Genomic DNA, 25,772 nt, shown 5'->3' on the forward strand with positions numbered 1-25,772 from the left:
CCATACCCGTTCCCATCACCATTGGCACACACATTTTCCAGCATACAAGCTGTACACCGCAAGGAGGACATCTACCCACCCCCTTACACAAGGCCTTCACACACACCACTCCATGCATTCATGCCACATGTCCGTATTGGGGTAGGACCCCATCCACCAGTCTCTCCAACTCCTCCGAAGTGAAGGCTGGGGCCCTTTCCCGGTCACACGGGCCATGGTAGGTTCCAGACACAGGTCACAGCAGCTCATGCAGTGCAGGTCGTCTCCTATGAAAGGTCAGATAGCAAGTGAGGAGTCAGATAGAAAATGGCAGTCACGTCCATGCCGGTGCAAACCCTAACCGCTGGCATAGATCACCATTGACCACTGTAACCCATAGGGCCCGATATTAACCAATGAGGAGTTGCACTGAGGTTCCTGACCACCTCCCACAATAGTGCACAACGTCCGAGGAATTACCTCACTTCCACCTATCCATCCACACAGGACAGGCGGACACCATTTTAGGGGGGGGCAGCCCTATGGATTCATGCTGCGTCATAGGAGAAATAGGCACAAACTGTACAAATCAAACTGACCCATTACAAGTTTACAGACTGAAAACTCCTGTTGTGGCTCCAGTGTTCAGTTTGTGACAGCCTCCTCACTCTTGTCCCTTAGATACCTACTACTGCAGATGAACAGGAGATGGAGGCATACCCCGTGTCCAGACCCCTGGTGGACTTGGCAACACTGGAGGACAGGCACATTATCCTCACCTATAGACTTGACAGGGCCACAATCACAGAACTGTGTGCCCAATTGGAGCCTGACCTGATATCTGCTATCTGTCCCCCTTCTAGGATCCCCCCTCTTGTGCAAGTGTTATCTGTACTCCATTTCCTGGCAACTGGTTCTTTCCAAGTGACAATGGGCTTGGCAGCAGGAATGTCACAGCCAATGTTCTCAAACGTGCTGACAAGAGTCTTGTCTGCCCTGATAAAACACATGTGCAGCTACATTGTTTTCCCCAGGTTGAGGATTTGGCCACAGTGAAGGCCGGGCTTGATGCAATGGGACATATCCCCAACATAATTGGGATGATTGATGGAACACATATTGCATTTGTCCCCCCCGACAGAATGAACAGGTGTTCAGGAATCGTAAGAGTTTCCACTCTATGAATGTGCAGATGGTGTGCTTGGCGGACCACTACATCTCCTGCCTCAATGCTAAATATCCTGGGTCGGTGCATGATGCCTTTGTCCTGAGGAATAGCAGCATCCCAAATGTGATGGCCAAACTACAGAGACACAGGGTGTGGCTAACAGGTGAGCCCTGGTTCCCACCCAGTAGATGTAGGTGTATGGGTATGATGTGGAACAAATAGTATAGTGTGTGCTAAATATTGCCCCTCAATATTTGCAGGTGACTCTGCTTACCCAAACTTATCATGGCCGCTGACCCCTGTGAGGAATCCCAGGACAAGGGAAGAAGAACAGGTTCATGTAGCTCCTTTTTCAACATTACATAAGTTGGTCAGTGACTGACATCTAATGTCACTTGCCTTTTGGCTCGCCTCAATTAAGTGTTTTTTTCATATGGGCATCAACTTGAACTTAAGGATGGTCGATCATTTTTTAATCCTCCTGTACCAAACTTCTCTAGTAGTACTTTCATTGGAAGAAAGAGAAGTGATTACATAAATATTTTTTGATTGATAGTTTTTGCTGGGTGTTCAGGGGGAAACTCCAAGAAGCACTCAAAGAATATTACTTTGTGAAAATACTAGTCTGTATACTTTCATAAAATAAAACTAAAGTCCCTAAAAAACAAATAGTGATATGTAACATTTACCAGCAGAATTAGTATTTTTGATGTGCCAAAGTCATTGGCCAAGCGCCTTGGTCATAAAACTGTCAGGGCTAAAGGCTATAGGATCATTTCAGTCCAAACTCAGCACTTTTTTTCTTTTTTGAAAAAAGAGAGTTTAATAGCATACAATTCTGTCATTTTCTTATTTTCTAGTCTGTTTTACTAATCCTCTTAGATAATACTTGTGTATTAAGTTCTCTTGTATGATGCCAGAATGCCAGAGGCATCCTTTCAAGTAAAGTTACTGTGCACTCCTAGAAACTGGCCAAAGTATATTTCTTGTTTCATCTTTTTGTGTGGGACCCACTCAATCAATCAATTAGTCAGGATGTATAAAGTGCGGCTAATCACCCAATAGGGTATCCAGGCGCATTTTGGTCCTAGAGGCTGACTCGAACAGACAGGTCTTTTAGGGCCATATCAGAAGGGAGGGGATGGTCCGGAGGTGTATGAGGAGGCTGTTCCAAGTTTTTGCTGCTATGTGAGAGAGGGAGTGTCCTCCCCTTCTGCTTTGGTAGATGCAGGGAGTACGGGCAAGTATAAGGGAGGCAAAGCATAGTTTTCTCAAAAAATTGGTGAATGTTCAGGCAGTAGTTGACATATGTGGGTCCTTGGTTGTGCATAGCCTTGTATGAAAGAGTCAGCAGCTTGAATTGGCATCTCTTCTGTACAGGGTGGCAATGGAGTTGCCTGAGGTGCAGTGTGATGTGGGTTAATCGGGGAATGCCGAGGACGAGTCTGGCTGTGGTGTTCTGTAGGGTCTAATGTCTCTGTTGGAGGTAAACTGTAAACTTTGTACTTGTATAGCACACTACCCACCCGTTAGGGTCTCAAGCTGCTGTATGCATACCACTTTGGAACCCCTCCTGGCTTTTCCCTGGGAGGTGCCCACTCCTGGGCAACCTCCAAGGTGAAGCCAGGCATCCCAGTGTTGTTGGGGCTGTTGTGGAGATTAAGCAAGCTATTGCCCAGAGTTACAGAGTGGGACCCATGAATTAGATTAGGCACCAATGCGAGAATTATCAGGTCCGAGGAAATTGAGCCCAACACCCTCCGAGGCAGGAATTGAACCCTGGTCCCGGGCCAGATTTCTGCATCAGGGTCTGCCACTCTAACCATTGAGCCACACTTCTCCACCTGAGGTGTGTGGTGATTCCTACTTAGAGGGTGTTGCCTTAGTCTAGTGGTTCCCAACCTTTTACCTTCCATGGACCCCCACTTTATCATTACTGGAACTTAGGGACCACCACTGAATCATTATTTGAATCCAGGTACCATCCCACTGAGTCATTACTGAAAGCTGGGGACCTAATATGTTAATATTATTTATTTTTTCTAAGCAGTTGCGGACCCCCTGAGGAGGCTTCGCGGACCCCCAGGTTTCCCCGGACCACAGGTTGTGAACCATTGCCTTAATCCATTCAGGTGGTGATGAGGCTCTGTGTCATAGTGAGTCTCCTGTGTAAGGGTAGACACTTGAAGATCTTATGTAGCATGAGCAAAGTGAAGAAGCAGGGGGAGGAGACAACGTTGATCTGTGATTTCATGGTGAGCTTGTTGTCAATGATGATTCCAAGGTTTCTGGCATGGTCAGAGGGAGTGGGTGCGGGTCCTGGTCTGCTGGCCACCAGGAGTCATTCCACGTGTTGATACTATTGCCAAAGATCAGTACTTCCGTCTTGTCCATGTTCAGCCGCAGGCAGTTGTTCTTTATCCAGTCAGCGACGCTTGTCATGCATCAGTGAGTGAGAGGATGAATTGAGTGTCATCTGATAGGAAATTATGTTGAAACTGTGGGAACTGACGATGTTGGCCAGTGGGGTCATATATGCGTTGAAGAGCGTGGCCTGAGGGTGAAGCCCTTGGGGACCCCACAAGTGATCTCCTTGGGTTCATAGGTGAAAGGTAGGAGGTGGATCCTCTGGGTTCTTCGGGTGAGGAAGGAGGTGATCCATCTGGGTGCGTTTCTTTGGATGCCGATATGGTGGAGCCTTTTCTATCAGTATGTGGTGGGATATGGTGTTGAAGGCTGCCGAGAGGTGGAGGAGGATCAAAGCTTCTGTTTCGCCTTGGTTGAAGACGGTTCAGATGTTGGTGGCTGCGAACATGGTAGTTTTAGAGCTGTGATTGCTGCAGAAGCCGGATTGGGAGGCGGTGAGTGGCTGGTTCTGCTCCAGATATGTCAGGAGTTGCTTGTTGCTGATCTTTTCCAGTACTTTTGCTGGAAATGGAAGCAGGGAGATTGGTTGGTAAGCTTAAGGTTTGCGTGGGTCGGTGGATGGTTTTTTGAGTAGTGGTCTGACTTGTTTCCAGGGGTCAGGAAATGTTGCAGTGGTGATGAGCAATAAGAGAGTTCTTAAAAATGAGTTTCATTTAAAGTTCATTCTCAAGGGTGCCACTGTTTTAGGGGGGAGACCCTTCTTTTACCACTCCACCAAACACTGGAATAAACTTCCATTAAATTTTAGGGTTGAATCAAACCACCTCGTGTTTAGGAAAAAAAACAAATCATGACTTTTCAACTAACGTTTTCGATCAATATTTTTTCTCAGTAGTGCCAGGGTATTTGCACTTTAAGAACCTGTCACTCATTTGTTCATTTCTTTATACCCACAAACCTAAAAAAATACTTTAATCTTTTCATAGGTGTGTGTGAAATTATATTTGGGTCACAAAAGTTATGCTTTCAAAAAAATGAAGGTGCCATCACACAATATACAATATACACTGGAACCAATAAAAAATATAGATCAGCTCCATGCCACAATATGTTATTGGGATGGAATAAAGCCACTGTAGTTGAAATTTTCTTCAAAGTTGCTTAACCTACAGAATTGCCACACTGGCGGCAAAGGCATCAGCACTACAGGTACCCTTTACTTTCAATAACTTGTTCTGAAATATAAGACGGCGGTCGGTGGAATAGTGGAGGTATTACCGCCAAGGCTGGCGGTACCTACCTCCACTATTATGACATTGGCGGTTTGGCCAAAGCCAAGCCGCCAATGTACCACACCGACCGCCACGGCCGTAACGACCGCCGGGCTGGAGACTTAAGTCTCCAGCCCGGCGGCCGTCACTAGGCATCACTATGACCCCGCCCACCACCATGGTTTCAGTGGTTTCGGTACCGCCACTGAAACCATGGAGGTAGGTATTATCAGTGCTAGGGAATTCCTTCCCTGGCACTGATAGGGGTCTCCTTCACCCCATCCGCCTCCCCAGAGTCCTCCCCCACCCCCACCCTCCCCCTCTCACTCCCGTCCCCCGCACATTTACACACATACACGCACATACACACCCATACATACACACATACACACATTCACCCACTCATTCACACACACTCACAGCAACACTCACGAACATACATCCAGCCACACACACAATCTCACAACACAACATGCACGTACACTCACACCCACTCATGCACACATGCATTACACACACATGCATGCATTCCCACCCCGACTAACGCATACAACACCCTCCACCCCCCTCTCCTGTCGGTAGCCATGGCGATGGAATGTTGGCAGCCGTGGCGGTAGGCAGCATTTGCCGCCATTGTCTTAATGACACCCATAGTTTCTAGAGAGTATTCTGGGCCAACGTTTGTAATGGTCTTTTCTGCCAGCTTGAGTGTTTGCTGCTATTTATCTGCTGAATCTGCTTCTGCCCCTTAAGGACTTCATTTTCTTTTAGTGCCCACATAGTTCAGTACCATGGAACTTTAGTCCTACCATTGCTTCCCTCAGCACAAGATTCTCTTTGTGACTGTCTTTGACTATGCTTCCATTGCCCCATTTGTCTGGTGCACTGGGAGAAATGACAAATCTCCTGACTTCAAGACAGCCTCATACAGTAATGGTTTGCTAATTCTATAGCAGTCTAGCACAGTGATGCATTCCATGAGCCCTGTAATCTGGGGTGCTTAGACGCTTCTGAGTTTTCACTTTTCACTTATGCTGTGATGAGTAGAAAAGCAAGCATCATCTTTACGTATGTGTATAGCTATATCAATATCTAGATCCATATATCTATATATACATATATATGTGTGTGTGTGTATATATATATATATATATATATATATATATATATATATATATATATATATATATACTAGCCACTTGTAGTCACAGTTAGGGTTGCAAGAGATAGCAATTCCTCAGATTGGTGCTTGACAATTAATCACTTTGCCCCGTTTGATGAATAACCACAAAACTTTCCAGACCTATAGTTCTTTCTACATTGGCTAAGGATGGAAGGTTTTATGGTGATTTATTAAGGTGGTGCAAACAAAAATGAGGGGCCCACAACAGGTTTTTCCACCAATGCATTTTCCATAGACATTTGTGTTGCACATAGTGCAAAAACCCTACACCAAATTCAATAATTTAATATTTTATAATTTTGAATAGATTAAGGTGTTTAAATGATCCCCCTGGGGTTTCGGGTATTTGAAATTCTGTAGGCTGAATAGGTTCTGTAGTTGCTAAGTTATAAGTCACAAAAACATAGTGATATCTCTTGTTGCAGTATACCGCAGTACTACTGGGGTACATGGCAAAGACAAAACACACTTTTATTGACCAATGAAAGCTGTTCCAAAATAGAACAATCAGCCATGTTGATTAGAACACACTTTTGTTGTCAAAGACAGGGGTTAAGTGATGCTGCACAGTCTAGCAATAAGTCAGCCATGAAACGTAACTTTGTTGTGGTAGAAAAACAATTTTACAGAATAATTTTAAAAAATGCATGGGTGGTAGTTTTTAGGAAAAATGGTGGTGCTTTCATAATTCTAAAACATCTATACAATATAAATAATTCAGCCATATTTAATGTAGGGTGGCTCTTGAAATAGCTTTTGGTTGTTTTATAATGTCAAAACGCTTAAATATGTTGGATAAAACCATTAATTAGGTTTGACAAGAAAATGTGGTTTATATAGATTGCAAAAATGGGATATTTTGTATCCAAATAAAAAAATTCAAGACATTCCATGATCTCTAAGGAATACTGACACTGCCTTGTTAACATGTCTAGAAGTTTTTTCTAACTTTGCAGCTTTGAACGTAGGCCAGTTCCAGTTTTGTTTCTGTCATATATTGGGGAAGACAAAATGGGTGTTTGAAAATGTACACATTAAACTGGACAATGTCTCCTTCATCTTTAAATTGCCAATATTGTTTCCACTACAGTGGATAATTATAAAGTGCAGCTGGTCACATGCTGTAACACTGGAAAGTAGAAGGAGTAACTGATGCCATCTCAAATCTGCTTCCCCAAATCCACGTAAAATCTACTCCTTTTAAACCCAATTTAGGTTCTAAATTTCCTATCTTGCCACACAACTGTACCCAGCAAGCCAAACATGAAACATCTTCCTCCTGCACTGGCATGCAACAATAAGGAACACTCAGCCAGAGAAACAAATATGTACATGGTCAGATGATTGCCCAGTAGGAAAATCCTTAACACTGTGACATTCCGGAAGGAGGGCAATGATTGTTTTGCATTCAATTTGGGCTACAAATGTAGCACAATGCTACCAAAATACAAAACGATATCAGAAAATAAACTACTCTGCTGCTCAGAAGTTTTACAGATAGTAGAAGGCCATATGAAGTGACCAATTACGGTCACATGACAGTCAAAATCATACAACGAACAAATAAACATTATGTGATTCGTTGTTAACATAAAGTGGGCTACGAATACAGCATAATACTACTAAACACATACTTCTGGTCACATGACAATGCAAAACAGTAGAAAACTACATAAGTAATTGCATGAATAAGTGAAGCTAAATATTATTGGTTTATCACAATAACTGGGCTATCAAGTCAGCCCACTGTTACTACTGAATAACAGGTCCAGCCATAGCCACTCTGGAGACTGTTGGAAAGCAATAGAGCTGTATTTCTTCTATGATACAAATTGCTCAAAAAGGAAACATTATGCCTCCTCAACTACATACTTGAACATCACACAGGTACATTTTATTATCTAAAACTGTTAAAAATGGAATACAGCATTAAAAAGGTACACACCATTACTACTCGAACAAAACCTTTTTTTGACAAGAGAGACATAAAACGACTGTTTGGATGCCCTAACACTAATAGTAAAAATGGTACTAGAAAGCTATTGTCAAAAGACAACACAATTAGCGGTGAGCCAATCCACCAACAGAAATGCTTACTAATGTGAAAATTATAAAGTTTGCCCTTAAGTGACAAAAGAAGGAACATTACTATCGAGCATTATAAAACTTGTGTCTTACAAATCTGCTTTAAATATTTCCTGTCATAAGAAAAAAGAATAAATTGACACAGAAACAATATGTTCACTATATTGTTGAGAAAGCATTTCGTGTAAAAAGAAAACTTTATTTTCATCATGAATCGCCTGAAAACCCTGGACCATTTAATTTCTGCCTATAAAATATATAAATTATGCACACAAAAACCAACACTACACTTTTAAACATTTTCCAGGGAAAGTGGAGACATAGGTTGAATACTGAACCATACTTTCATCTTACAATCAACAGAATGATTGTGTGACTTCAGTCACGAGTGAAGGTCGTTATTATGAACTCTTACATGGAATGTAGTATAAAATTGTGGGAAACATGCTATGTCTACTGATGATTTACAGGAGTTAACAAAAACAGAAATCTGTATATGAATAGAATTGCACTTCTGTTCGAGATACATCCATTCGGAAGCTAAGGGCATTTCTGATGACATTTAAAAAGTCGTTGCTACTTAAACAATAAATTACTACAAACCCTATTAGTGTCCCCATTTCACAGCAATTCTAACCTACAAGGACATTCTTTAAGGTACCTCACAAATGTTATGGATGATGCCACTTTCTATCACACCATGATGCTCTCCACACATCATTTTAAAATAAAAAAAACTCGTGTGGCCATTGCACTTTGTGAAAAGATCGTCATTGGAATCAGAACAACTCAGTCTTGCTCTATTTCACTTTAATCCTGCGCAAGTAGCCAATGCTAAAGTCTACATACAATGTCGATATTTTGATGGTCTCTCTGATACCAATAACTGTCCAGAGCATGTAAAGCAGAAGATCTATGATTTATTAGAACATTGGAATGCTGGGGGCTCCATTGAAAACAATGGAGTGCTGCGGGCTTTTACTGGCCGGTAAAAGCCCGCAGCGCCAACATTCCAATGTTCGCTTTGTTCACAGCAACAGCTGTGAACAAAGCCTCACGGAGCCAGAGGGGATTTTAATCCCCTCGGGCTCCGTGAACATTTTTTTTTTAATAGAACATTCTACCCTGAGTGGCAGAATGTTCTAATAGCCTTATAACCCGCCGTAGTGGGCTCTACCGGCTATTAAAGTCCCTCTCCCTTGTTAAATGCCCTCGCCTTCGGCTCGGGCATTTAACGCGGGGAGCGGGCCTTTAATAGCCGGTAGAGCCCGCTACGGAGGGTTCTAAGGCTATATTAATGGACTTGGGCAATTACAAAATGGATATTCTGGAATTTCTGGAATTTCAAGAAACAATTTCAGAAACACCAAATACATTTTTTATTTGTTGTAGAAGAACACGTTACAAGAAGCAAGTTAGCTAATTGATCTCCTTGAGAGAACAGAAAATGAAGAAAAAATTGCATGGAGAAATTTGACTCCCTTTCATTTTGCAGAAGAAAGATACAATGTCTGCGGGTATAAGATAATCTGCAAATACTGCCTTAGAAAACGAGACTATAGATTCATACCCTCACTTGGAAGTCATAATAATTCGGAAATGTATCCAATTCCATTGGAACTATTCCAATTGAATTTATGTGAAAGCATTTTAATCCAAACAGAACACAACCAAAATCTTGAAATTTTCAGCCACATAAATTAGAATGTGCACTGCAGGAAAAGTAGTTTTCCTTCCATTAGATTTCAACAAAACATGAACACTCTTGGGATACAGTGGGAAATCGAGGAACTTTTAGCGGTTTTAGTCACTGTGGTACCTACAAAGGCAAAAAGGTTTGGCAACAATTAATAAGTATTGATACTATAAAGATTAGGGCATTGATAACTTTATCTAATTTACCAATTTATCATTTGGAAAACAAAATCCTAATGGAAAATTTCAGCAGATTAATCAGGAATAACCTGAAAAAGACATGAACATTAGAGTATACACCAACTACACTCAGGCCCTTATTTATACTTTTTGTTGCAAAACTGGACTAGAGCAGTTTTTCACCAAAACATTTAGCACCGGCTTGCACCATTTTTGTGCTTCAGCCGGGCACCATATTTATGGAATAGTGCAAGCTGGTGCAAAGGGTAGGCTAGAGTAAAAAAAAATACTTTAGTTGGGTTGGGCTGGCGGTTTAGAAGAAGGGGTTTAGCACAAAAAAATGACTTTAGGCAGGTTAAAACAAAAATGACTCTAACCAGATTAGCGTCATTTTATGGTGCTAAACCTACCATGCCACATGACTCCTGCCTTAGAAAAAGCAGGAGTCATGCCCACCACCCCAATGGCCAGCACAGGGAACAAGGGTCCCCTGGGCATCCATTGCACCCTGTGCCATGTATGGGAGCCCATTTCAGGGCCCCCTATGGCACTTAAAAAAATCAAATGCAATACTTACCTGTACTTATCTGTACTTACCTGGAATGGGGACCCCCACCCTCCACAGTTCCTCTGGTGTGGGTGGGGGTGCCCCTGGGGCCAGGGGAGGACACCTGCGGGCTTATTCCATGGTGTTCCATCATGGAAATAGGCCCACAGATCCCCTAACGCCTGCCCTGACCCAGGAGTTAAAAAACGGGGCAAAGAAAGCTTAACACCATTTTTTGACCCCTCCTCCCTCCCGTGCACCATTTTTGCACTGGAGTATAAATGTGGCGTTACGGCAGAGTCATTTTTTGCATGGGAAAGCCTACCTTGCATTAAGGGAAGGTGGGTTTCCACTTCCAAAAAATGACTTTAATCCATAAATTTGGTGCTAGACGGGTCTAGCACCAAAGTATAAATATGGAGTTAGTTTTGCACTGAATTAGAGTAAAGAAATGATGCTAATTTGGTGCAAACAAAGTATAAATATGCCCCTCAATGCGCTAAAGAGACATGATGGTTGATGCATGTCTGCTTGATGCATCTGTGTCAGATGAGAGAATGTGGAAGAAAGCCAATTATTGTCTTGGAAAAACCCTAGAAGCAAGATGTTATCCACAGTTATTTCCAATGGGTAATGGGGACAATATGATGACTGTGCAGTACACATTTGTGCATCAGAGTACAGGGGGCAACAAGATAATATTCAGAGGATCCACACTTTCATCAATACATTCCTTACTTTTTCATACTACTATATGAAAGTGAACTGTTGCTCTTGTCATGAGATCTTGAACTGCCTTTACTAATAAAACTGCATCCGATTTATTAAAAAGGTGCTTCATAATGATGCCAATCTAACTTGATCAACATTATAGTATGTCAGAGAGGGACAAATAAATATTGTTTTTGAAGAAATGGAGGATTGACATGGATGCTAAGAAATTTGGGACCTCCTCCTTGGTTTATTAATTTAATTTAAATTTATTAATTAAAGCTCTGCTGAGTACCTATAGGATGCCTTGAATCAATTGAAATAAATGCTAATATTGCAGACATTGTTTGGAAAACACCCACTAAATTATTGTTTTTGGATTCCTCCATCACAAATTTCAAACTATCCTTCACTACCTAACCAACAAAAAAACAAAAAATCCCATTTTAGAGGTACCTGGTTTTATTTGGCGAAACAGAGTATCAAACAAAAAGTACAACACACATTCATATTCTTTTGTGAATTAAGGATGCACTGACGTTTGGATACAACTCTGATGATCCATTCTACATTTCACTGAAAGTTATGTCACTTATAGCATACAACAATTAGAACACAATAAGAAACTATGTGAGCACATTGCACCCTTTCTTTCAATCAGTGTGGTAAACTCTGTTTATGACGATACTGGAATAAATCAAATTGTTACCTAAATGTCATTTTAGATTATCAAGACCAATTCTACAAAAAAGGAAAAGTGAACAATTTAATATAACCGGTAAGACATGTGGTAACTGGAAATCACCAAAAAATACTTACATACCTAGAAGAAACCCAAGCATCCGAACAACACAATCCTTTATTTCTACATATGTGAGATGCCAACATGGATATAAAATTTGTTGCAGATAACTCTACAGCGGTTGCACGTTATGTTACTTTCTATATTACTGTGAGAAAGTCAACTACCCCACCCGTAAAACCTAAACTACCCTGACCCCCACCCCCCTAAAACATAAACTACCCTGACCCCCACCCCGCAACTAAAATTACCACAACCCCCCACCCCCTAAAACCTAAACTATCCCACCCCACCCCCAAAAACTGAAAATACCCCAACCCTCCACCCCACCCCTCAACCTAAACTACCCGACCCCTGCCCCTACAACTCTGTGACCCCTCAACCCCACTATAAGCTAAACTACCCTGACTCCCACCCCGCCCCTAAAACTGCCACAACCCTCCACCCCCTAAAACCTAAACTACCCTGACCCCCCACCCACTCCCCTAAAACTGCCACAACCCCACCCCCAAAACCTAAACTACCCGACCCCCTCCCCCAAAAACAAAAAATACCCCGACCCCCCCGCCCCTAAAACTACCCGACCCCCCCACCCCGCCCCTAAAACCTAAACTACCCCGACATCCCAACCTGACCCTAAACACTAAAAATTACCGACCCCCCACCCCGCCCCTAAAACTACCATGGCCCCCACCCCCCTAAAACCTAAACTACCCCGACCCCCCTAAAATTACCCCGATCTCCCACTCCACCCCTAAAAACTAAAAATACTGACCCCCCCACCCTGCCCCTAAAACTACCTTGATCCCCAAACCCCCTAAAACCTAAACTACCTGGACCCTCACCCCGCTCCTAAAAAACTAAAAATACCACAACCCCCCACCCCCACCCCTAAACCTAAACTACCTCTACCCCCACCCGCCCCTAAAACGTAAAATACCCTGACCCCCACCCCGCCCCTAAAACTAAAAATGTTTCCCGCTAAGAATGCAAGGGGGATTTAAAATACCTATAAGTCACTAGTATCTAATAGGGCAGGGACGTTTAGAGGCCCAGTAGATTTACTGCACTAGAGTGCACACTACTGTGATGCCTGCTGTCATTTTGAAAGGCAGCTACAACTGCCATGAGAGAACTCAAATGAATGGTAATGATAAATCCAACAACCTCCAATTGTAATACAGAAGTTACAAGACTTTCTTCTCTGTAATCCAAATTCCAGCCTGCTAGTAGTCTCTCCTGATTGGTCAGCCCTAACAGGATTGCAGGCTTCTTTGATGAGGTGAAAAGTGGCCTGCCCTAAGCAGAGGCTATCTGATGGGGGAGGGTGGCAAATGCTGATGCCACGCCTAGATGGGGGCTGGGTAAATCAAGCATTGGCTTCAAAAGGAAGCCAATCAGAAAGGAATGCAGCCAAGCCTGCCCTCTCACCCTGTACACCACAGATGGAAAGTGGCCTTAAGAAAGCTAATGGAAATGATCTACACCAGTAGGATGGTTTAGCCTGGTCTTGGTCCTCTGGAGGAAATCATCCATCTTGGAATGTTAAAGTGCAGTGCTTCATGGGACAAGAAGATTCCACACTTTGAATGAAGTTGTCATGCTTCTGGGTGGCACCCTGCAGCTCATTGGACAAGGATGCCCACTGACTGTCCCCCAAGATGATTGAATAAAAGTGGCTAATCTGCAATGGAATTCAGATCTGCTGCCTGAAACTACAAGAAGAAGAAGGACTGCCTGGCTGGAACCCAGGGCTACAACTCAAAGGCCAGCATACTGAAGTATTGCTCCTGTTGCACACTGGAACAGCAGCCCAAGGACTTTGCTTTGCTTTTAAATGAACTCAGGAGTGGATTCCCTGAAAGCAACAAGTTAAAAGAGCTCCCCCGCACCAGCTTCCACAAAAGTCCCTATGCTGGAGTGCATCCAGTGGGCTTGCAAGGAATTGCCCAAGTGTATTGTGGGAATTGAAGGGCCAAAGCTTCAGGATCCATCTTGGGGCTCCTAGAGCCTTGGATATGTGTTTTGGACACTTTGAGGCCCAAAGGAGAACTTTTGGAAGGACCTCCAGAAATTTGGAAAAGTTTGGAACAACTGTTGGAAAAAGCTCCATCAGAGACGAACTCGCAGTGAGTGTGAGTCAAGCCAATTACCTTCAACTGGGGCCGAAATTCATGTTCATCCCGTTGAAAACTCTGGAGCTACAGACTTCCAGGATTTGACCAGGGCCTTGTGGAAAAGCAATCCACCTAAGTCGTATCGACATTGGCTTGCTGAGGAGGACCACACAACATTGAGTGGAAAAAGCTCCAGAAAAGTTTCTAAGTGCGAAGATAACATTTTGACTGAGGCCTCCTGCTCAGAAGAACCAAGCAGGGCTCCATCACAGTGAGCCTCACACTTTGACTTTGTCCCAGTCAATCGTGACCAGATGTCCCTTGCTGGTGCTCTTGATTTCTAAGCACTAGAAAGCACATTTTTTTATTTAATCTTTAAAAATTAATGTCTCTGGTTCTCTATATTGGAGTTTTGTCTTTTTGGTATCATTTTACAAATAAAAACGGTTCCTCTTTTTATAAATTGGTGTGGCATTTTTATTGTGGGCTGTGTCTTACTTATTTACTGTATTGGTGTATTTAAATGCTTTAAGTACCAGTCTCCTAACTTAAGCATGAATGTCCATTGCCAAGCTACCAGGGGTTTGAGCCAGGGGCTACTTTGTGAGACCTTGACTGGATATAACCCTAGGGCCATTATTGCTAGTGGTAGGTGTGTGCTAACCTCTACTAATAACCAGCCTCCAACAATTACAAAGGCTGAAAAAACTGATATGAAGAAAGTATGGAAAAGAATATATCTGCTGAGCAATCTTTAAGTAAAAGATTATTCTGATTTAGCCTTCAAATGTTGTCTAAGGTCAGTAGTTATGAAGCATGTGACCGTTTCCGTACTTCATTCCTATATGGTAAATCCTGGGCAGTCATGCGGCTTAGATCAGGATTGTCATCCTCACGCCGAAAAGTTCTCAAAAACCTACTTGTTATTGAATATCTTGCACATTTTGATTCCACTACCAAAGGTATTTTGAAACCCAACATGTTGGACACATTTTACTCAAACAGAAGTCCTTTGTTTGGCATATACCTGTTGCTTTATGAAGTTGCTCAGTTTTACACATATCGTAATTATATTGCTGAAGATATCAACACTAGAAAAGTTTGGATTCAAGGGACCCACTTTGAATTTCAGTGTCTGCTCAGCAGACACTGAAATTCGCGACGGGTCGCACATCCTCCACTCCGCCGGCTCCATTCGGAGCCGGCATCCTCATGGAGGGGTGTTTCCCACTGGGCTGGCGGACGGCCTTTTGGCGGTCGCCCGCCAGCCCAGTGGGAAACCCAGAATACCCGCGGCGGTCTTTCGACCGCGCAGCGGTATTCTGGCGGTTCCCTCCAGGCGGGCGGCGGGAGCCGCCTGCCTGGGTCAGAATGACCCCCATTGTTTCCTAACCTTCATTAAACTGCTGAAGCAATGCATTATCTTTTTGGCAATCATAACACATGGTTTGTTTAATGCCTACTCTTAAAGAATGTGCTACGATAAATAATGAAATGCTACACCTGGAAAAACAACAAATTGTATATCTCCTTTGTAAATATAAAGTAGAGAGTCACTGACTGAATATACCTATTAGCAAAAGTTTAGCTAACAAATTACAAAATATGGAAAAATCTGTGTCACATATAGCAGGATCGGAGAAAGATTTACATCTGTTTAAAATCTGACTGTTATTTTATGTCACAATTTACATATAGAAGAAGGACTCGTAAATGGAGCCATGGGGTGTGTTGTGTACTTTGTGGAGCCTGCAAACAATGGAGGGATTGAATTTATTGTGGAAAAATATGACCACATTGAAAAGCAAAAAAGGATCTCTCAGTGTGCAACAAGGTTCTTACTTGCCTAATTTTTGTATTTCCTCTTTATATGGCTTACGTGCTTACAGTACACAAATCACAAGGTCTCAGCTTAGATTGTACAATTAGTAACATTGCTTTACAGTATTCAAAGACTGAATGGCATATGTTGCTCTGTCTTGCGTAAAAGAATAACTGGATTTATAGAAATCAGTAGATATGTAATTATGTGGCCTTATATGGTTGATGACATTTTCATAAATACATTGTGAATATAGGTGTTTTCTAGAGTTTACCAATACAGGGAGATGTTTTAACAGTTGGACATGCACTGCATATATATGGGTCTGTTTCATGTTCCATCAGATTTGTTTTTTCCCTGTGCTTCATAATGACTACTACCATATGATCATCTTGAATTTTAAATGTTCTAAATGATGACATACTATTGTACAGACATGTTACTGCTGTCCAGAAAGACATATAAACAATAAGGTATGTGTTTATTTTTATATTTACTCTGTATATTATTTACCATGCACCTGAGGTGCATGGCGATGTACTTCAGTTTGTGTGCCTGTACGACATCACCATCCATTATAGGGTGGAGCACAGCAATAAACTCTGTCACCTCTCAGTCCACTCTAACATATGGCTGTAAAATGCACAACATCCAAGTCTTCTGCACACCACTCCACTGTGCAATACTCCATCCTAACACAATGTATAACACTCCAGTATATCACAAGACACTCCAGTGTACATCAGTCTACTCACCGACAACATATTTATTCAACAAAATAATCTCCTGAACAACACTTGACTGAAGAACAGATATCTTCAATAAAATCAAGTTAACATTGTTTCACTGTATTCCAGTGTACTTTAGGGTACAGCGCAGCTTTGAATTTAAAAACATATATTTCACTTACCTTTAACTTTTATCAGTATATTTGAGTACATAACAGTTTTTATTTACCTTTAAAAATATGGTCTCTCATAAACATAAGCTCTTTAATATTAGAAATATGGGGTTAGTTACATTTTATTTTTTAAATCTTCTTTTTTCTTTTGTATGCTTTTTACTGGTGTTTTAAATGTTTTAGGAGGTAAACAGGTCAATGTGACCAACAAGAGAACAAATAAATAAGATGGATGAAGAGTTCAACAGAAGGGAAATGAAAACTAAGGATGTTGGGAAGGACACTTCTGTGCTATCACTAGCTCACAATGGATATTTAAGACCATCTCCGCAGCAACAATAACAGCATTACGTAAAATAGTGGCATTACCTGCATACTGGTCCACTATATGACGCTCCTGCCTGAGATATTCGACTAGCACAATAGTGCCAGGTATAGGTACAGAAGGTACAGCAGATAAAGGGGGTGTTAGTGGAGCTGCTCACAACACTCCAGAGGTTGAGGGGGTTACAAGGTTGGGAGCTCTGGCCACTACTGATGTTGATGAAAAGGCTGCCTGCAACTCTGTCTCACGCCCCCTTTCAGCATGGACAAATCGTTTGTAGGGGATGGCCTCCAGATGCTTTCTCATGCCAGTGGTCCCAAAAGAGTATTGCTGGAAAGTACCACGGGAGATAACATTCTGGCACAAATTACATGTCACCAGCTGTGTATTCACTTTCTCCTTCCCTGCAGAAAAAGAGAACTGCCAAACCACAGACTCTTTCATTAGCTTACGGCTCTGCACATCTTATTTTTCTTACAGGATAACCTGCTTATCCTCCTTTATCTCCTCCTGCTGCAGTCCAAGGTGTGAAATCGACAGGTTTTACAATGGTGCCTGTAAAAAAACAATGGGGGTCATTATGACCCTGGCGGTCCTGCCCTGCCACGCCGGCGGTGGTGGCCAGACTGCTGACAGCGTGGCGGTGCAGGACCGCCAAATTATGACCATTGCAGTGAACGGGCTGCATCGCAGCCAATTCACCACCTGTACCACCAGGGGTGGGGGGACCGCCTGGCCGAAGGTTAACCACCGCCCGAGGTATAATGTGTATCCTTACCGCCAGGGATTCCGTGGCGGCAGCCCCGTCCTGAAATCCCTGGTGGTAAGGATAATTGCTACAGGAATACTAATTCCTGTCGTCACTACAGGACTCCCCAACCACTCCATCCCTATAGGAGCCCCAACCCCTGACCCCATCAGGAGCCCCCACCCCTCCCAAGTAGTGAGCCCCCGCCCCGATCTCCGTACTGACCCCACACCCCCTGATCCCCGTACCTGCCCCCAGATCCACGCCCGCACACACCACACATACACGCACACATCCACACATACATACATACATGCACACATCCAGGCTCACTCATTCACACACACACACGCACACAAATGCACACATGGCCACAACACTCCCTGCATACATGCATTCACACAAGCACACAGACACTTGCACACACAGGCACACAAACATACACAACACCCACCCATCTGCCTCCATTCACACACACACACACAACCCATTCATGCACACAACACTCAACACCGCCCTCCCCTGTTGGTTGATCACTTTACCTGGTGGTCGCCCAGGAGGTAAGGGGGTCAATGGGGCCTGCTCCGCTGGCACCGCCCCATCACCACAACACCGCCACCCGATTACAAAGTTGTAATACGGCAGGTTGTGTTGTGATGACGTGGCGGTGCCAGTGGAGCAACCTCCAATAGACCGCCAGTATGCCTTCTGGCGGCTCTCTGTCCAATTTATGGTGGGCTGGCGTGCCTTCGGCGGTCAACTGTTGTGACCGCTGAAGTCATAATGAGGGCCAATATATATTTTTTAAGCCGAAAAACTCCAGTTTCCCCTTACACGCTCACAAATGGAATAATCCAAAATGGGTGGCTAGTTTTTGTTTCCTGCAATTACTAATCAAATCTTTTTACCCAATCACAAGGTGTTTTATAACCTTGAAGTACTGCGGTGCTAGCACAATAGTCTAATTGAGGTATTACAATACCACCAGACAAACCCCCCAAAAAATCCCCAAAACTTCATGGGCAGTTAACCTAGCCACAGTGTTATAAGAGCCTCTGACTATTTATAAAAACAACATACATACAGTATTATAGCAACCAGTGCTCTCTCTGGGCTACTTGTATAGCCCAAAGGTAAACCAAATCAAATTAGCCACTACCCTTAGACAAAATGAATTCAGCTAGAAAGTGGCAATCCATGGGCTATAAATACAGCAAAATAGTACTGCATTACAGCAAAAAGCATGCACATTGTGGTGACTGGAAACAAATATTAGAAATGTATTTCTCATTTAAGCTTTTTGGCTAAAATAACTCTAGATACCTTAAAACATAGGTCTTCAAAGTGTGGGGCCTGCCTCCCAGGGGAGGTGTGGCATCTCTATGGGGGTGGGCACTCCACCCTACCATTTCACCTTCCAGTGCTGCTTTCCATGTCAGAAAGACGTTTGCTCCTGTGTTTTATACCCCCATCGTGAGTTAGGGCTGTCTGATTGTAGTTTCATTCAGAACTGCTGATCAGCATGTAGTTACTTCAGCACTAACGTTCCTTCAATGAAAGGGACAGAAGCACAAATGCAAGGAAGTGCCTCAAATTGTGCAGACATAAAAGCTGCAAAATAATTTTACTTTGCTGTTGCCTTTTGCCTTTTGGTTGCCGAATTTCACACCTGGTTGCTGCTCTTTGCCACACTTTTAAAGCCTTCCCACTCAAGGTTATCCTAGTTTGTACCTCACCACTGCTGACTTTCGCTGCAAGGATTTTACATGGGATCCCTTCCTGAAGATTCCATTCACTGGCAGGTAAGCGTGAATAGTGTTTTTTGTTTTTTTTAAAATAAAGTCTTCCTTCTTTTCTCTTTGTCTTACTAATAGTGGGAATGTAGAATGTTTTGAGGAGGAGACAATGCAGCATTACAGCAAGAGTTGCTTACTTTGCATCTTTCTTTGCTTCTGCAGGTTCGAGTCCCGGAATCCGCTAAAGATCCTGTGATCTGGGCAAAACACTTGAATTACTTGTGACTTAGGGATAGATGTAAATGGTTTCTTGTGGGGGGCGAGGCTTGCTCGGCAAGCATGGCAGTCATTATCTGAAACAGCTCCGCTTTCAATCCCGCTCATCTGACAGTAATCCACCTGGGGCCCAGAACCATCCACACTCCCAAACATCTCTAATGACCTCCTAGTCATTGCGGAGTCCAGCAAACCCACTGCCATTATGACAACAACACCTAAGCTGTATAACTGAAGCTCAGACCAGACCTGAGGCCGAAACTGCGTGTCGCCTGAGGAGTAGCCTGAGAGTGACTTACCAGCACTGGAGGTGAAAGAGAAGGATGCAGGGCTCCCCATAGCAAAACCGACTTGAATCGCATCACTGCTGTGCTCCACTGCCACCAACAAGAGATCGCCTCCTAGAAGAAGGTAGGATCTGGAGAGCCGTGTGTTACGCGTGAAGAGCTGGGCCTGTGACTGCGGCCACCCCAGTGATATGTGGATCCCGTGGTTGAATAACTGCCATTTGAAGGACATGATGCACGGTCTATTGTAATGTTTCAGTGGCCCGATAGAGAAAAGATACTGAGCCTCTTTTCCCCCATTACTTCAGTGACATACAATTGTTGGTCTCAAACGTTGCTGGGCACCGTAACTAAATGGAGGAACCATTGTTGCCATGACATGCCTTGGAGTGGAGGGGAGCAAGACAAACATTCCACGTTCACATCGAATGATAAGCTCAAACAATTCTGGAATGCATGCCACATTTCATTGCCTTTGATCTAAGAGACTCCTACCACTATATAGGTGTCAGAGTAGTATTGCTCGCCTGAGCCATGGGGCTGCTCTTGCCGCTGCGCCCAATGCCCTGTGAGGTGCAGAGAATTGGGTCCTACAATGCATTACCACTGGCCCATTTGACTTTCTAGCCTGACAGACACTCACTACCTGGTAATACTGGATGCGCACAGTGGCGCACATTAAACAATATTGGCTAACAGGAAACCTGCATCAAGATTAGAATACTTTGGAGATTGGAAAGTACAAGTTGACCAACGACCTCACTGACGCATGCCAAAAAGAGAGCCACTGGGTGAGAGTAGGAGTTGCAGGATTCAGGCCAGCTGCAACACACAGAGATGGGGCAGTTATGCACAAATGCACAGGAGACACCTGCAAAACCTCCCGCTGCCTGGGCTTGACTAGACCAAGATATAGATACCTCAGATGTGGTGCCACCCCAGCACACCATCAGTGGGAAACTAGACAATATGTTCGCTGCAGTGGAGAAAATTGGCACCACTTGAAACCACAAGGACATCCTTGGAGGGTAAAATTGATGCAGTGACACTAGATCTGACACTACTTCATGCAGACAATAAAAAAACTTGTGGAAAAAGTTAACGCCACTGAATTAACAATGGAGGTCCTAAAGCGAAAAGCACGAGACCTTGAGTCGTCATTGTGACAGATGGTGGAACGGGTGCATATACTGGAGAACTGTATGGAGGACACAGAGGGAAGATCCCGGTGCAATAATATACGCATTGTGGGCCTCCCGGAATGCACGGAGGGATCAGATGCAGTTGCATATGTAGAAAAATGTTTGAGACAATTACTGCCTCAATACACCCTTTTCTACTTCTTTATAGTGGAATGTGCAAATAGGGTGCAGATGCACAGGCCTCCACCGGGATCCAATCCGGGCCATTTCTCTTACACTTCTTACAGTGCAGGGATAGAGACATGGTACTACACGAGGTACAAAAACTAGCCGAAGTTGTTTTAGACAACACCAAAGTCATGTTCTTTTCGGACTGCAGTACAACAGGGTCGAAATTTCCACTTTTCAGTTGAAAAGAAGTTTTACAAACTAAATATCTGTTACACTCTCTCTACACGTGGTGGCTGAGGGTGAGACTCACTTCTTCAAAACCTATGAGGACTTGTGGAACTAGCTGGAATCAAAAGGACACTCCACTGCAGCTCGTCCTAACTGCACTGGTACTTTACCCGGCGTCAAGAAGTTCTGGCACCGCGGACACAAGCACTTCCATCCAAGACAGTCATCACAGCCAACAAGTGCACCAAACCTGGAACAAGTGATACAAGGAAGGTGTCAGGCAATCCAGAAGGTAGCGGAGCAGGGGGAACTGCACCGTCAATCTGAGACTGGTAATAAATCGAACAGGTAAATCAGTGATGATGGTTCTGTTGGCACAGGACAATCTGGACCAGACTCCTCTGTATCCTCCATTACACCACAAACCAATAATGACATTACCAGACATGCTACTAATGCTGCTGTAACTCTGCCTGTTTTCTTTCTTACTAATTAACATACCTAATATGGTTCTAAGATACTGACTACAAAAAGCTACTGTGGACCCTTCTTGAGTAAGGGACCGAGGTGAATAAACAGGCCTCCACAGGTGTCTATGCCCTAGAAGTCACACACTCTGTAGATACATTTATAAGCACAAGAGCTACCCCAACATTAAGATGAATATATGGGTACCTACTAAGGCAACATTTCTTCCACATGCAACACATGGGACATTACCGTCCAAATAACACCCCACCCAATTCAGTGCACTATCTTACTGAGTTATACTGAGTTATTGTTACCTAAAAGTTTAGATGAGAAACATGTTGCATCTCTGCTTTAATAGTATTTCATGTGTTCAGTTTCCAGCTCGTATAACAGTAGCTGAAGCTACCAGCACACCAAGATTAGCGCCCTCACCCTAGAACATTCATAAATACATCAAGTGATGTTGTCCTTGTGTAGGTAATGATGTGTTCCACATTGGTTTGAATAATACTCACTTTTAGTTATGGCACATTTTAATATACTTACCTGTAATGTGAGAATTATGCATCTGCAGTCACGTAGATACTCCAAATACTCTTACCTGAAGAGATGAGCCACACATTGCACTACTCCAAGAAAAACACTTTATTCACACAGAAGCCATTAAGCTCCAAAGACACTGGAGGGGTCAGGTATTTGCTACAAACCACTCCACTTATGCTAGGAGGTACTGGTATGGGTTAGACTCGGGACTCTGTTCAGGGCTGAGGTCATTTAAACGGTTATGGAGGGGCACCACACACTGGTGAAAGGCCGACATGATGGCCACTGAATTCTACTCAACTTTATTTATGCCCTGAATACAGAGCAGCCAGCCTTTTTACACCCATTCTCTAATGCCCTCTCCCGCTGGAGCGATGTGCCATGGCTAATTAGGGGAGATTTTAAAAGTGTTTCAAAAACTGCCTTGGATCGTTCCTTCCCCCCACTTCCCACATGACAGCTGCCTCTAACGCCCATTCTCTGACTGATTGGCTTCACCAATGGCAAATGGTAGATCTCTAGAGAACCCAAAAACCCATGGCTAGGCTGTATTCTTTTCACTCAGTGCCACACAACCTACATATCTGGATAAATAGATTTGTTGAGACACCAGAGCTCCTTCTGTCCATCATGGACATGGACTATGTGGGGCGCACACATTTGGACCATAATCCCCACATGCTACAACTACAGTGGAATGAAGCACCTTCACCTATCCCTACATGGCATTTGCAACCTCCACTACTAGAAGACTCCCCGATTAGGTCTTCCCTTGGGTTGATGATTGTTGAACATTTCACGCTTAACAATAATACAGCATCTTCAAAACTGATAGAGTGGGATGCTTTAAGACAACACTGCAGGGTCCCTGTCTGGGAGTGAAGGGCAATATGAGGCACGCAGTAAACAGAGACCTCTCTTTTGGAGAACAAACTCCTAGGGCTGGAGACACATGGTGTGAATGATCTTACCAAGACACCAGACAGCAAGATGCGAGCATAGTGCATTACTAGAAAGGTCTTTATTCTGCAGCGCATTCAGCACGCATGCATATGTCAGCTGACAAGACTGGACTACTACTAGCTTGGCTCATCAGGCAGGATCACCCACATCTCCCTATAATTGAGTCATGTGCAGAGACAGGCCTCATCGGCTATACACAATGCGTTATTCAAAATGCACTGACCAGACACTACACACAGATATACCAATCTCAACTGGGTACTGAACGGGAGTCATAATACTCTTTCTTTGCTGACCTCCAAACGCCCTGTATCACAATGGAACAATGTTCAGCACAAGATGGCACCATTATGTTACTCAAAGTCACTGAGGCGATTAGGGCATTGGCTACTGGTAGATTCCCGGGACCAGGTGGCTTACTCACTGAATTATTCAAAGCCTTTGGTCCCACATTAGCCTCATGGATATTACTGATATATAAGGAGGCCTCTGCTATAGGTAGACTCTCATATTCCCAAAGAGAGGCAATTATTATCTCTTTGCCCAAACTGAATAAAGACCCCGTGCTTGCCAGTTCCGGTAGGCACCATACACTACTTAACACCGACTAAAAGATATTGGCAAAAATACTTGTGGAATGCCTGACACCATTGGTTCCATGCTTAGTTCATGTGGACCAAAATGGGTTCGCCCCTGCCCTCAACACCTCCCTGAATCTATGTTACTTTTCCAGTGTAATGACACATGCCAGACAAAATTGGCCTCATGTGGGCTGTGTGATTTTGGACCTTGAAAAGCCTTTCAACTCACAACATTGTCACTTTCTGGTATTGGCCATCACTGTCTGCGACTGGTGAAGTTACTATATACTGACCCCAAATGCAATTCACATGTAGTGTGGAACAAGACAATGCTGCCCACTGTTGAATATACTGTCCTCCTTTGCAATGGAACCTCTAGCATTACATATGTGCAAACAGGGAATAGCTTGGTGTATTTAAACGGGGATGGGATGCATGTGATTTTGCTTTATGCAAACAACATGCTACTATATGTAGGGGATACCCACAGCACGACTTTTATTGTACAATTCTCTATTCACCACACTGGAGGGCCACTGTGGTGACCTCACCACTGAATCACCAATATACCTCAAAGTTCAGTATTTACATGTCATGGGGCATGGCAGACACTTCATAAGGAGATTTGCTCACTCACTGCAAGTCCAGACTACCTCCCCACTTCCACAGTTGGAACAACGTTGGGAAGCAGACCTAACACTCCCTTGCACAGACCAACAATGGAAAGCCCTGTTAGAGGGCCCAAAACATGTACCTCGTAATGCCCACTTTAAATGGATCCAGCATGTACATTGTATATAGGGCGTATCTCACGCCTGCTAATATAAACAGGTTTTATCACAGGACTGAGGCGGCCTGTCCGTGATGTGAGTTGGTGAATGTCAACTTACTGCATATGGCGTGGTCTTGTCCCACACTCAGCACTTACTGGCTCACCATTACTTCCAGTTTAACAGCATGTATAGAGAATGAAAACCTACACAACTGGGAATCGTGTTTTCTGGGGCTGTATCGTAGAAGCAAGAAACGTAGGAAGGCTTTCCGTTTACTTGACTTAGGATTCATAGTGGCCAAATGGCTCATCACGCAAAGACGGAAATCATCGGAACTCCCAGGGTATGTTGCCTGGAAATGCTCAAAGCTCAACTTGGAACAGGTAGAAAGCGTGGCATTACACAGAGACACAGAGAATATATCTTGGGGCTCCATTAATATCCAACAGCCGCCTATTGGGATAGAATACTTGCAGACTTGCAAGTTGACTTCTTGCATGATTCTGATGAAAATGTAAGTAACATGGCTCTATCACTGCATACATAATGAACATTGGTATAAAATAGGATTGGCACCATATAACACATTACCAAACATGTGTTCCTTATTTTTAGAACTGCTAACCAATGGGGTGAGTTGGCTAAGTTGTTAAGACATTTCTTTCAAAATGAGGTGGCACCTGACTGTGCTAGATGGCCG

Source organism: Pleurodeles waltl, chromosome 1_2, assembly GCF_031143425.1.
Source record: "Pleurodeles waltl isolate 20211129_DDA chromosome 1_2, aPleWal1.hap1.20221129, whole genome shotgun sequence".
Lineage (NCBI taxonomy): Eukaryota > Metazoa > Chordata > Amphibia > Caudata > Salamandridae > Pleurodeles > Pleurodeles waltl.